Genomic DNA, 15661 nt, shown 5'->3' on the forward strand with positions numbered 1-15661 from the left:
ATGTAACAAGTTATACATGACGATATTCGCAGGAATATCATAAGGATCTAATGATATAATGTATGTGAATGAAATGTATACATTCTATACACTAGAGAAGTCTTTTCTCTTTTTGTATTACATATTAAAACAAATGGATGCCTGAAAAAACATGCAGAGTTAGAGGAGAGGGTGTGGGAAGCAAATAGTTTTCGTAATAAAGTTATGGTTTAGAGTGAAGAGACTGCCAGGAAGCAAATGAAATATTGATGCCAGAATATCCAGCGTCCATGCTTCTTAAAAATGTTACCTATGTATGAGTCACTTGGAGATAATGTTAAAATGCCAGTTCCGATTCAGGTTGTCTGGGGGTGGGTTCCGAGATCCTGCATTTCTTAAAAGCTCTCACGTGATGCCGATGCTGCTGGTCTTTAACACTTTGTGGGTTTTTTCTTGTGTGTGTGTGTGTGCAGGAAGGTTTTATGTCTTCAGATTAAGGGCCAACTGAGTATCCTCTCAAGAAGAAGCATTTGTTGGGGTTTATATGCCAAGGCAGTACCATCCAGCCTGACTAACACCCATGTTGCTATACCATAAAAAAGCTTTCTACCCTTTCTGGGTTTATTAAGTGTCGAGAAAGCATTCGGCTTTTACTATTTGGCTGGGGTTTCTGGCTGATAGCAGCAAGGTAGGAGTTTAAATTTAATAGAATTAGGAATAAGCAGGATCTAGAGAGAGACAGTCTATCCATTACTAAGGGAGAAGAGTTGCTTTTTGTCTCTTTACAAGGCCTTATCTAATAGAGGTCTCTGAATGCTGCCTTAAGAATCTGGGATATGGGACTGGTTGTCTTAACTATCTTTTTCCTTGACATATTGCCTGTTTACATTACCTTGGACCCTTCACTTTCCTAATACAAATATGAACAAATATGAAGAGGCCATGTGAGATTTCTCCCTCTTTTTATATTTTCAGTTCCATTTAACAAACACATACCGATTAGTAGGTTACAAAGTAGTGGACGAGGCACTCTGAGGGACGTGAGAATCAAGAAAAGAAGATAGGTTCCCAGTACTGTCAGTTTACCTATAGAGGATACGGACATTAAAAATAACCAAATATAAGGCAGTTTGAGCTTACAAACACTAGATTTGGGGGGGAAATATGCTTAGAGAGCTGAAATAAATTGAAATAAATTCTGCTGGGGAGTTAGGAAGACATTGTAAAGGAAGAAGACTTTGAGTAAGGATTTAGAACATGGTCATTTGCACATGGTGACAGCAAATACTGAGACCAAGTCTTTGTCGTGTTATAGGTTTGTAAACAGAGAGGAAAAGCAGAGACCTAGGTTAAAGTAATGTAAGTAGAACCATGTTGAAATTTAAATGTCATTCTTTGGAATTCATCTTAAACTCTAGGTTTTGTATGGGACTTTTACAGATAAGGGATAACATTTTAAGGCAGTATTTTTGCTGCATTTATCAACTGTTGATTTATTTTTCTACTGCACCTAGTCCTCTGGACCTGGCAGGAGGGAAGATCACCTTTTATATAAACATATCCCCTTAGCAAATAAAATACAGCCCTTCAGCAGGTATAGGAGTAAGATGGGGAGAAAAAAATGATGCCGAATCCTCTTTAAAATCTATTTCTGTATTAACTCATTTATACATTAGGTGTTCCTTCATTGCAACTCACATGTATTACACTCACATGTAATAAACTCACATGTATTAAAAATTGTCTTTTCTCTAACTTAGGTGAATTTACAATTCTCTTTCAAATAAGTGTTTTCCATGAAAATTACACTGAAGTATTGGCTGGTCATAAAGAAGAAATTGTTTATATCTTTCCTTTGATATGCTCATGCATGGCCATTTTTAAAAGATGATCCTGCTAGCCTCCTCTGATTTTTTATTGTCCTGGATGGTGCTGTTGCCTAAGCAGAACAGGGCTGGGGTATTATCTGGTATCACCAAAGTCAATGTAGCCTGAGGATCAAACGTAGACAGAAGTGAGGATAGCCAAAGAACATTAGCCATTATCCAACTGAAAAGCAAGTTTGGGGCCAAAGTCAGAAAGTGAAATACATTAAAAACTTACAGATATTTAAGAACATGTCAGGAAACAGTGGCTAGAGCAGGGCTCTGTTGAGGGATTACAGTGTGGGGTATTTGTTTTTACTGGATATTGATTGTGTTGGCTGAGATGGACTCAAAGAGACAAGAAATGATTTGCAAATGCCAGTCCATCTCTTTTACTGCCTACCCTTGAAGATATTCTCTTAAGAACACCAATAGTGTGAAACTTGTGCTGCTGTATTAACTTTGTGTCCTTTTGAGTTCCACTGACCAAAACAGTGTACCATTTGGACTGAGTTTGTTGTCAGTATATCTGAATTAATTAAAATCCAGGAAGTGCACAATGTTAATTTATGTCTGTGTGATTCTGAATTTTGTGTAAACTCTTTTCAGCAATGGCTGTTTGCAGATTACTTTGCATCCCTTCTCATTTGTGCTGTTGCTTACCCTTCTTTCACTTCTTTCCTTTCCTTCTCATGCTCCAACTTTGGTGGCATAGGATATCGTGATATTATTTTGATTTTTGTCAAATCAGGCTGCCAAATCCAAATTCCAGGCAATACTCAAACTTCAAGGGCATAGATATTTCATACTGATCAGGGTTTTCGTGATTATCTAGCGTTTATCTTCATTTTTTAGTTTAAAACAAGTAAACAACTAAGCAAGATACTGAAAGGAAATATAGAGGAAGGTAGAATGGAGGGTGGCAGAATAAGAGAAAGGGAATGAAGAAATTAAACCAACATTTATTGGGTGCCAACAAATACCAAACATTTTGCCAGATTCTTTATATACACAGTGCTCCTTAATCCATACCACGACCTTGTCTTAGGGTTGTCGTTGGGCCCACTTTATCAGTGGGCAAATAGAGAGTAAGAAAGATTCTAATCAGACGTCAAAGTCATGCAGGCACTGCCCAGCACAGCTGAGGCAAGACTCTGGACCTCTAATGCTCTCTACCACCAGGCTGATAACTGCAGTGAAAGTGCTGTCCTCTCTTTTTCACAAAGTAGCTTATACTATGCCAAGATAAGCAATTCAGATAAAAGGCAGAAGAAAGATGAGAATTGAATAAAAGTTACAGATCCACTCCATTCCAACTAGATTGCTCTTTTCATTCACTTTGCACCTAACATATATGGGCTGCTTTATGGTGGTAATGAGCTTTTTATGTGACTATGACCAGTCTGTGCCTTAGTCAGCAATATGGAGTTGTGCTGAGTACTCCCTGAGCTATTTAGTCGGTTGATATATAGTCTGCTCATGCGTAATATGCAGAAATTGCTTTTTAATATAAATCAAGATGACTGTGTTTTTTTCTTTGTAATCCATATCTCAACTTCTGTGTTACTAGTAAATGGTGTTCTTAGCTCTGCACATTTGTTTTTAAAGAGCTACATATTAAGCACTTTCTTCATACTAGTAACTGTGTTAGGAGATACATTTGTCAGGACAGTCTGAACTCCACTGTGATAGTATATAAACCCTGAAGTCTTGGGGGATTAACATGACAGACATTTATTTTTCTGTGTATGCAGAGTCTACTGTGGGCCTTGCTGTTCTCCAGGGCAGCTCTCTCTCAAGTCCTGTGTCAAGGGGCCATTTTGCTTCTATGTTAACGGCTTTGCCATTCCAACATGTGGCTTCCATATTGCTATTACAGGGGAAAAGAGAGCTGGGGGAGGGAGGTGCCTCAGGGACCTTTTTCCTGACTTTCCTTAGAAGTGACACACTATATTCTGTCCATAATCTTTTTGTCAAAACAAGTCATCTGGCCTCAACTAACTGTGAAGGTGGTGGTGAGGAGGGTGTTGGAATGTATAGGTTTCTCTGTGCCCGTGAAATAAAGGATTAACAGATACCAGTGAGTTCTACTGATATAAGCTCTTGGAAGAACAAAGATCGAATTTTTAAGTTATTTGCTTCCATGGGAACTATGCAGTCATATGAGGAAAATAATAATTACAGAGGAGTATTTAGGGCTATATTGCAATTTGATGGGACCTGTAGCTCCTTAAGCCAGCAGCTGCTGTTCTCTTTAGAGAGTTCCTTTTTCATCTGAAATAATTGACTCGAGACTTACAAATGTCTGTCTGCTTTTGTGTTCATGCTGTCTGCTTTGTTTTCTTAAATATTAGAGGTCAAAATGTGTTGAAAAACCAAATCTGGGTCTTACAGTTTTTCCTGGAGCAGTAGCCTTGTGGTAGCTGGTTTTTTTTTTTTTTTTTTTTTTTTTTTCATAGACTGAAGAGAATTTCCCACTGTGAGCCATGACTGGCAGAATGAAGCTGCGCACCCCGGTAGCTCTTTCTCTGTTGGGCACTTGTTCTTTATAATGTCTCAGCATTTATGACTGGCCTGGGTAAATATTGAGATAGAGTTCTGGCACTGGCCGTATAAAGCAGCAAAGCATAGGCAATTGAAGGCAATATTTTACCTTGAGTAAAAATAAGAATACAAATAATAATAATAAGGCCATGCAAATATGTTTAGGTTAGAGAGAATGAACAGATTCATGGAACTGGATTGAAGATTGTATCATGCTAGAGATTCTAGATATTTTCTTCTTGGGTTTGGTACCTATGTTTCTGTTAATACTTTTGTATTAAAAGGTAATTGGTAAAGAGCTACACAATTAATGAGTGTCATGTTGATTTGTATGGAGGGAAGAATACAACTTGTACCATTTTTTTAATAGTTTTTCTTATAGTGAAAACACTTTTCACGATTTGTACCTTATTTATAACTGGAAAATGCCTTATCCATAGACTTAGGTATTTGAGCTTTTACTGTCAAATATTTTCTTTCAACCATTTGTCACTGTGCCTTGATTCTCAAGTTCCATTGACTTTAAGGTTATATCCATATAATGAGTTTGCTTTGGCATTTAGACACATATTATGACCTCTAAGTAAATGTTTTCAGTAAATCTAGAGAGGAGGTATGATAGTTTCTGGAAATTTGAAGATAAACTAGAAAAGTAATCTGGGAAAATTACACAAATAATAGTTATGATAATAATATAATCACAAACATTAATTGAGCATTCATTATAATCCAGCTATTGGGCTAAATGTTTTACAAGCATATTTTTGTTTAATCTGCATAATTGTGTGAGACAAGGACTATTATATCTGTCTGATCTTTCAAAGTTAGCCAAGAATTGTCCTGCTACAAGATAGTTAAATGGTTTCTAAATGTGTGGATAATCCACAAAACCAAAATATAACTAAGGAAATTGCTGCTTAAATTCTGTTTTTTAACTTGCATAAAGATAGTCTATTTTAACAAAAGTGCTGCAATCAGGGTAATTGGAAACAGAGATAAAGCAGTGGAAATGTGTTTCGTTTTTATTCAAAAGTATCCAAAGAAAAAAATATACTACTTAGTACGGTGGTTCTCAATGGGGAGAAACCTTGCGTCTCTACCTATAGGACATTAGGCAAAGTCTAAAAACAGTTTTGATTTTAGACTGGCACCTTCTGTATACAAACTAGGGATGCACTGCTAAACATCCTCCAATACACAGGGTAGGCCCTACAACTAAGGTTTTTTGGTTGGTTGTTTTAAGACAGAGTTTCTCTCTGTTGGCGAGACTGGAGTGCAGTGGCAGTCATGTCTCACTGCAGCCTTGACCTCCTGGGCTCAAGTGATACTCCCATCTCAGCCTCCTTAGTAGCTGGGACCACACACATGTGCCAACATATCTGGACAATTTTTAAACATTTTTTGTAGAGATAGGGTCTCACTATGTTGCCCAGGCTGCTCTAGAACTCCTAGGCTGCAGTGATCCTCCTGCCCTTTGCCTCCCAAAATGCTGGGATTTGCAGACATGAGCCTGGTCTGAGTTTCATCCATTCCAGAGAGTCAGTAGCACTGAGGTAGAGCTTGTGTAAAACATACTTCTCTTTCTAGATAGGTGAACTCTTGTAACTAAGAGCTCAGTCAGTGGATCTGGGATTCAGGGTTTTGACTCTACTACGTGACTTTGGGAACTTAACCTCTTAAGTCTTCATGTAACTACTTATAAATTGGAAATAGTGATAATACCTTACAAGACTGTTCTGAAGACTAAATGAGAGAATTCTGCAAAATGATTAGCATAGTCCCTTGCATTGTTAGATGAACATTAATTCTAGCTGACAAAAAAACTTTGGTTAAACAAAGTATGTTCTTTGGGGACTCTTAAATACTGCTGCTTAGCAGGTGTTAAAAAGAGCTGTTTCCAGATCAGACAGCTTTATTTTGAACCATGTCTCCTGTACTTATTAACTGTATGACCTTGGGGAAGTACCTTAGAACCCTCTGTGCCTCATTTTGTTCATATATGAGATGAGAGTAGTGAGTAATATGCATCTTCTAGAGTTTTTGTGAGGCTTAAATAAGAGTATAAATGTGAAGTACTTAGAAGGATGTCTACCATTTACAGGCAGACAGGGTTAGCTCTTATTATTCATATACCTAATATTGTTAGATAAGGCATAACATATAAATTAATCTTCTGACCAAGTGAACATTACCCCTGGAAATACCAGTCCTATGTTTTAACAATTAGAGTAATGAAAATCACTCTACAATTATTTTTAAAACTCTTGCTTAATTAAAAATGAATACTAAATGCTTTTAAACATTTCATTGTTCACTCAGGGTCCTTGTTGTAATATTGTTTCTTGTGTACTAGATTACGATATAGGAAGCTCTTAGAACAAATGAAGTATGAGGGTTTTTCTTAATCCAGATTACTGAGACTTTTATTTCTGTCTTTAAAAAAAAATACTGTTTTTATATCATTTGTATCAAAATATCATCTGTCTGCGTCTAGGATCTCTATCTTGCCTTTTCTAAATAACCGCATTTGATCAGTTGATTAAATTTTTTGTTAAATATTAATAAATATTAATTTATTAATTAGCTGATCAAACATTTATTGAATGTGCTATATATACTATGCTCTCTTAGGTAGATTAGAGACCAAAACAAAATGACTTTTCTTGAGGATTTTGATTTAGCAGAAGTAAGCATTGATGACCTAATGCCAATTAAATAACTGTAAATTTAAATGTGATCTATGCTGTGACTGAGCCATCGCAGTTGCTATACTTATGGACAAACCCCACTCACGTAGGACAAAGATAGGCCTTCATAAGGAATTGATTGTTAAGCAGCAATCTAAAAACTGAGTGGGCATTAGCAAGGCAAAGAGAATGAGCATTACAAGTAGATGCAACAGTATATGTAAAGGTCCTGATTCCAGAGTGGGAGACATTAAAATGAAGGGATTTTAAAAAGTCTAGTGTGGCTAAAGACTGAAAAAAAAAAAAAATCTAGTTGAGGAGTCTAGAAAGATAGCCAGGAGCTCATCAAACATGGACTTCTAAAGCGTGTAAAATATTCCAGACTTTATCCGATAGAAAATGGCAAGCCAATGGAAAGTTTAAGCTTCTGAATAATATGATAGATTTTCATGTGAAGAATGACTTGGAAGTAGGAAAAAATTGGGGCAGAGAAAACAGAAAGCGTCTGCAGTAGTCCAGGCAAGATGTGATGAAACCAGTGAGAATCGTGTCTGCATTAGGAGTAAACAGTCTCTGAGAAATGACACTTAAAAATTCTCCTGTGAGAGGAGGGGTGATATGTAGTTCATGAACTTGGAAAATTTTATTTTCACTGTTTTGGCTTTTTAATCTTTTACTTGTTCTTGGCCACATTCTGAAGGACTGCAGTTAATGAATAAGCAACTTCCAAAAGAATGAGAAGAACAAATGTATAGCAATTATAAAAATTAAATGTTATTTGTATAGTACTTTAACCATTACTATTGCATTTGATTAGCAAATTTTTATAACAAGTGATGTTTACCCTTATTGTCCCTAGCAAGTGACTATGGTCCGAGTTGATATCTCTTAATATATTGGCAATAGGAAATGCTTAATTCATAGGCCTTGATGCATAACAGGAAACTTTATTTGTCTTGTCTTATAGAGATGGGTGAAACTGAGTAGAAGTGATCTTTCATTTTGTTCTTTGCATTATATGAAGAGAGATATAAAAATGTTGACTTTGGCCAGGCACGATGGCTCACGCCTGTAATCCCAGCACTTTGGGAGGCCAAGGCGGGCGGATCACCTGAGGTCAGGAGTTGGAGACCAGTCTGCCCAATATGGCAAAACCCCATCTGTACTAAAAATACAAAAATAGCCAGGTGTGGTAGTGGGCGCCTGTAATCCCAGCTACTTGGGAGGCTGAGGCAGGAGAATTGCTTGAACCCAGGCAGTGAGCCAAGATCACGCCACTGCACTTCAGCCTAGGTGACAGACCGAGACCCTATCTTAAACAAACAAACAAAGTTGACTCTTCTGTTTGCATTTTTAGCCACTAGTGTCTTGATTAAAAATACAAAACTTTTGTTTACCTATGTAACAAACCTGCACATCTTTCACATGTACCCCAGAACTTAAAATAAAAATTAAAATAAAAAAGTTACAAAACTTTCAGCATTTACATAAGGAAAAAGTTAGCTATATGTATGCGTGCAAATATGTGCTATGTGAAATATAAACTGTGTAAATATTAAATATGTATATATGTATACACACACAGCCTGTATAGGGTCTTCAATGTCAATATTTTGATAATTGAATGTTCATTTTAAACATCTATAAAACCTGTTTATATGTCTAATTCTAAAATGTCCATGTATATCTAAACCATTTCTAAAATAGGTATAAAAATATCTTAGGGTTATTGGGAGAATGAAATGAGATAATTTAGACAAAGTGATTTAGTACCTGGCACATAATAAGCATGTAAAATATTCCATAATAAGTATGCATTTAATATTTAATACACATTTAATAATTTTTAAATATGCAGATATAATTAAAATATAGTTTTCATTATTACATATTGACTATATAATTTATTATATATGTATATGTTGAAAATTTAATATACTTCTGTGTGGATACAAATATACATATATGAACATCTATACACTATATTAGCTATTGATTATTATAATAAAAATAGCTGCACAGTGATGTTCAAAATGACATATCGTCTTACAGCCAGTTTTGGTAAAATTTGTTAGAGTTTGCATTTTATTTTGATGATTTCTGTCGTGAGGAATCACTGTAAATCTGAATATGAATGCTAGCTCTGAAGTTTGTTTGTCTGTTGTATTGTGTTTTAAGAGACAAACTGTCGGCCCGGCGCGGTGGCTCAAGCCTGTAATCCCAGCACTTTGGGAGGCCGAGACAGGCGGATCACGAGGTCAGGAGATCCAGACCATCCTGGCTAACACGGTGAAACCCCGTCTCTACTAAAAAATACAAAAAACTAGGCCGGGCGAGGTGGCGGCGCCTATAGTCCCAGCTACTCGGGAGGCTGAGTCAGGAGAATGGCGGGAACCCGGGAGGCGGAGCTTGCAGTGAGCTGACATCCGGCCACTGCGCCCCAGCCTGGGCGACAGAGCGAGACTCCGTCTCAAAAAAATAAAAAAGAGACAAACTGTCACTCTGTTGTTGCCAAGTTTGGTCTTGAAATTTGGGCTCAAGGGATCCTCTCACCTCAGCCTCCAGAGTTGCTGGGACTACAGGCATATGCCACTATGCCCAGCCATGAAGTTCTGACCCCACATGTACTGATTCATTCCTTATTTGTTATTTAAACAATATTTACTGGAACTCTATTCTGTGCCAGCCCTTGCAAATCTTACAGTCTGATGAGAAATGCACATGAAAGCAAATAATTGCAATAAAATGGTGTGAACAATGTGCAACACAGTGGCCTTTTAAAGTAAGGGGGCATCTGCTGCTTTAAATGGCATATGGTTAATTATTATGGACATATGTGTCTATTGTTAAACTAAATAGGGAAGACTAGAAACTAAATAGAGGAGCATTTCTTTCTAAGCATCTATATTTGATTCATCCTTTTGTCTTTATCTGCCACCTACATGCTGCTGATGACATGCGAATGATTATCAGTAATTGCTATCACTTTCTCTTACCCCAGATTCCTATTTCCATCTGATTTTTGGCAATCTGTAGGTAGATGTTCCATAGATATCTCAAATTCATTCTGCTTAAAATAAATTCATTGTGTTCCTACTTCTCACAAAAATTGTTTCTTCTCCTATATGTCTAATCTCTGTTAAATGTATCATCACCCACAAAATCACCCCAACTGAAGTCTGGGAGTTCTGATCAATATTCAGTGCCTGCCTACAACCTACTGCGAATTGATCATCAAATCCTCCTCATCTACTGCCAGTTTTCTTCTTCTCCCTCTTGGGTAAACATGTGCATGGTACACACCCCTTATACCCCAAATTAGTAGGATAAGAAGACAATTTTCAAGTTGCTAGGCAGCAGCAGTTGAAGAGAAAGCTCAGAAAATTAAGTCAGTGACTTGGATATCAAAAGCTATCACTTTGTTGTCTCTTTTTTCTGGAAGTAGAAAATGTTTCTTTTCTTTAACACGAAATAATAAATTTAAATTCTTTTGATCTGTGAACTTCAAAAACAACCTCTTACATGTCTCCACATTGAGACATTTGCTGAATGTCCCGATGCTGCCTTCCCTTCCATCACTGATGTTTTGTACTTCCAAGGGGAGTTTGAGCTATGAATCTCAGCGTCCTTTTCCAATCTCTGACTGCCCAGGATGTGGATGAGAAATTAGTACTGCAATTTATGTTCACGGAGAAGTATATTATTCACTGAGATTCATCAGAGCGAAGAAATGACCGATATCACAGACATCACGATAATAAAAGATATCACAAATTAGCTCTGATCAGATTCTGAGTCTCTGAGTGTTCTCAAAATTTTCTTCTGGTCCACAGTCTTTAAAGAGTCATTTATTAACTTATAAGTGTAAAGTGCAAAGCTATCTGGAGCATAGCAGGTCTATAGTATGTGGTTCAGCCAGTCCCCCTTGTAGGATATCTTTAAAAACCAAATAAATCAGTGAGCATCTAGGTCCCAAAATCTAGAAAAATGTTTCTAAGTTCCTAAGGAAAATAACATTGGAAGAAGAAATGACAGCTTTGTTTTATCCTTTTTTCATTTTTATGTGTTTTGTAAAATAGTTTGATATCTTGACAAATATGTGGAGTGCTATTAATATTAACCATAAGGGCCGGATGCGGTGACTCACACCTGTAGTCCCAGCCCTTTGGGAGGCTGAGGTGGGTGTATTATTTGAGGTCAGGAGTACAAGACCAGCCCGGCCAACGTGGTAAAACCCCATCTCTACTCAAAATACAAAAAGTAGCCAGGCCTGATGGTATGCACCTGTAATCCCAGCTACTCGAGAGGCTGAGGCAGGAGAATTGCTTGAACCCGGGAGGCAGAGGTTGCAGTGAGCTGAGATCATGCCACTGCACTCCAGCCTGGGCAATGGAATAAGACTCCGTCTCAAAAAAAAAAAAATTAACCATAGGTGAAAATGAAAAGTTTAAATGACTTTAAAATGTGGGATTTTAAATAGTATATGCAGTAGTTACAGAGGATAACGCTGTGTAGAGGGGGAGGAATAGATAAAGAAGACAATTATTCCTTGAATAGGTAGAAAAATAGAAGATTAAATTTACTTTGAATATTTCTCAAGTAAATGGATTATTACTTTCTGAGCTCCCAAGTGGCTGTTTTTTCCCTCCCTTTGTAAAAGAATTAAAACTTCTGATGTGCCTTAATATTTCACATCTTGTTTGGTCTGTGCATCCTGATCTGGCATGATAGCCTGACATTGTTTGCAAACGGTGGTGTCATTGCAATATACATATTCATTGGTCCTTAGCTAAAATTAGGTTTGCTGAGTAAATAGATTTTGTGCAGCCAACCTAAACAGATCACTTCCCAGGATGCCAAGGAAAAACACTGTCAGTGAGACTTACTTCATACTTTATCAACATGTTATCATATTTACAAAATGAGAGAAGGAAAAACTGGACCAAACGAAAAGCTGTGATTCACAAACATAAACCTCTTGAGTGCAGACAAGAGTCCTATATTTGAAAAGATGATTTGTGAGCATTCTTCCACAAGCAAGGGATCATTGTTAGTGGATGCTTATAATTCATGGTGGAGCGCTTTAGGAAAATATGCCTGCTGGTCCTTATGCTGCATTTATTCTGCTTTCTGTAAACCAGATGAATGTAGGATTATTTATATAGCATAATAGCTTTCAGCATGGAAATAGATGGAAAGTTTATTACCTGTTTTCTCCCTTCCCTTAGGAGAGATTTTTGTGTTTGTTTTTGGTTTTTTTTTTTTTCCTTTAAAGTAAGATTCTCATAAAAAGGCTGAACGTGACAGTGCATCTTGTAGTTTTCTTGGAATAAAGTCCAAATGGACTGTAGTCCATTCTGCTTTGCCAATTAATCTGGAAGCTAGAGAAACATGGGCAAATATGAGGATAAAAATTCAATGGATTTTGCTTCACTTAAAGAATGCAGTACTCATGTGGAGATTATTCAGTAAATATTACAGGCTTTCTGACATGGCTTAGTTGAGGGTTACATAACTGTAACTCTCTACTAGCTAATAGAATTCTATTTAGACTAGATGATTGAAGGAGATGAGAAAGCAATGAGCTATGAGATAGATAGGAGGTAACAGAAAGAGAAAAAGCTTCTGGCTGGAGTGTGGAGACCCTGGAGTCTGAAGGACATGGATTTGAATCTTTCCTTTGATTTTTTACTAGATATCATGTTTGTCAGCTTCAGTTTTCTCTTCTGCAAACCAGCAATCATAAACTGTCATGCAGATTGCTCTGTGGTTTATGTGGGTTAACATATGACTCATCATTCTCTTCACCTAGCAGGCATCAAGTCCACTCTGATTGGTAGCTCTTTTTCCTCTTCCGAGCACATCTTTTTAAAAATGTTAAAAATTAACAATCTGTGTTAATACGTAAATCAGATTCCTTCATTTTCAAAGAACCATGTTTAGGAATCTGTGATTTTCTATGGTACTTTTTTCCTTGTATTTTTGTTATCTTTCCTCCTCTTTTTAGCACCCATTGTTTCTACAGTTTACATAACCATAACCCTCTGCTCTCAACAAGGAATAATTGAACGCAGGGGAGTCATCATGCATTCAGATGTGACCCTGCATACCCTCCATCAGCCTAAGACTTTTCACCTCTTTCCCTTTCCCTGTGTCTCCCTTTCCCTCCTCCCCTCTCAGAAACAAGCCAACCTATACTTCAGCTCTATGACTTTTTGAACAGGATACATACATAAATATTTGAGGGGGATGAGTGTCAGTGGTAAACTTACTGACCTAATTCTAATTTCACCAACAGGCTGTGTTTAAAGGAAAAGAGAATAGAGATACAGGTAGGCTAAAATCTGTCACCATCATGACCATCATCTTCAAAGGAGCATCACCTACTTATGCAGATTGAGAGAGATAAATATAGGATGTTTTACCTGATGCTGATAATCCATTGGGAGGAGAAGGGGAAGATGTATTTGATTTAATCAATTTTAACACCAACTTAATTTGACAAGGCTCCCATCATAACAATTACACACCTCTCCATTCTAGTTTCCCCATGCAGTTCATTCTCACGATGTTCTCTGCCTACACTCTTGCAGGGAGAACATTCTTTGTGTGAGTGGCTAGATTCTCAGTGCACTGTGTTTCAAAGTTAATATCATATTCTGGCACCACATGGGTGAAGATAGAGAAAAATAGCCTTTGAGGTCTCACCTTTCAGGAGGGGAGGATGTGAAATTTAATTAATGAATGATGTAAGATCTTCCGGCATCCTGAGATAAAAGATTCTTTGTAAAATCAGAGAACTGCCAATTCCCAGTCTAAGTGAATACCTGCTGAGCTAACAGGCATTTAAATAACTTTTGAAATGCAAAATATGCAGCTTGTATATGTACATATGTATATATGTGATATAAACTACATTTTAATCCTGGAAGATAATTTAAACTGTCCCCTCAGGTTACATCTTTAAAAATTGAGGACCAGAAATGGATTTTCTCAGGATCATAGAGCTTATTAGGACCAGATGCCAAAAGAGAACTCAGATTTCTTAGACCCAGTGCTCTGTGCAACATGTAAGATAGCCTCACTACTGATGTTCTATATTTAATCTACGGAATCTAAGAACTGGCCTCAGACCACTTTCAAGCATAAGGAAGGTTAGTAATGTTATATGAAAGATCACAGATGATTTTTCATCTTATTGGGCATACAAGAAGATATGGGCTTAAAGCCAAATCTGTGCTAGCAAAATATTATTGGCAACAATCCATGCCATTTGCCAAGGCAACAACTGCGCTCTGGGATCGAGTGAGGTTTAATGTAATATTGTGGTGGTATTGAGGCATTGTTGAAAATTGGTCATAGGAAGTATATAGAGCATTTCTGTATAGGAAACCAGAGGAAAGACCCAATAGTGAATTTATTGCCTAATATTGATCTAGCTTATGATTGTTGCTGATATGCTAGGAGACTCGTCTGAGTCATAGTGGAATGAGCTTAAGACTTTGAACCAGATGAGTTGACAGTGAACACCCACGTTGGTATTCTCCTTACTAACTGCATGATTTCTGGCAAATCACTGAACCTCTCTGAGCCTAAATGTACTTTTTTATAAAATTGGAATAATAATTTCTAGATTATGTGGTTTTAGGGAGAATTATACAAGATAATTCAGGTAAAGTTGCATTGAATAATGTTTATCACATATCTATGTAGTCTATCAGTTAGAAGTGCAGTATTTTGAATCTAAATCTAAAGAAAGATGTCAGTAAGAATTGGGAAATATATTGGGGGTTTGCATTGTAGAAAGCTATCCTCCAGAGATGGAGAAGGAAATGTTTATACAATCAATTAGAACATCTATATCTTCCACTAATTAGGTAGCTTCTCTTAGATATGATAGTCACACTTCCAGATATTACCATACTTACCTCACATATAGGTGGCAAAAGCCTGTTTGAAAAGGTGAGAACAAAAGAGGATAATAGAACTTAATATGTTGGAAACTTTATTTTTATAGGAAAGGTCCATTTTCCCTAGCTCACCTTGTTAAATGTTCTGGGTTGTTTTTTTTTTTCATTTTTCTTGGTTTCAGAGTCAGCTTAATTAGTTAATCTTGAAGTCTCCAGGGCCACAACATCCCTGTCTTTCATTTTTCAATTTTTTTAGTGGAGTTCAGGCCAATTCATGACAAAAGTTTTAGCTATTCAAATAACTCATGTCTGTTTCTCTAGGAATATGCAATTTAGGCTATTGTTTTAGGTGGCTTCAACTGTCTGGATAATTCATGTTTTTATGCAGGCAGCTTATAGGGATTCATTTCCACAAAAGTTTTTACTGGTCTCTTCATATTTTACAGTTGGTTTAGTCTTAGTAACAGTGGTCTATACAGCAGGTTATTATGGGTTATTGTAGTAACTTTTATTTTAAGAAGAAGGAATTGACTTCTATTTGTTTAACATTGTTTGGGCAAAGTTCTATCTGACAGCAGAGGATGGGAAATAAACAAAATGACTTTTGAAAGTATTTCAACTTTATGAAGCTATGAGAGAGTCAAATCAGTTAAAGTAAATAAATGGATATCACAAG

The 15661-nt window shown here is 36.8% G+C and overlaps 1 protein-coding gene across 39 annotated transcripts in view; it reads left to right on the forward strand.

Moving 5' to 3' along the window:
* Positions 1-15661, forward strand: part of LRRC4C (leucine rich repeat containing 4C) — a 1324460-nt gene that overhangs the window by 1197131 nt on the left and 111668 nt on the right. The gene's annotated exons all lie outside the window — the stretch shown is intronic.

The sequence above is a fragment of the Macaca fascicularis genome, chromosome 14 (assembly GCF_037993035.2).
Source record: "Macaca fascicularis isolate 582-1 chromosome 14, T2T-MFA8v1.1".
Taxonomy (NCBI): Eukaryota; Metazoa; Chordata; class Mammalia; order Primates; family Cercopithecidae; genus Macaca; species Macaca fascicularis.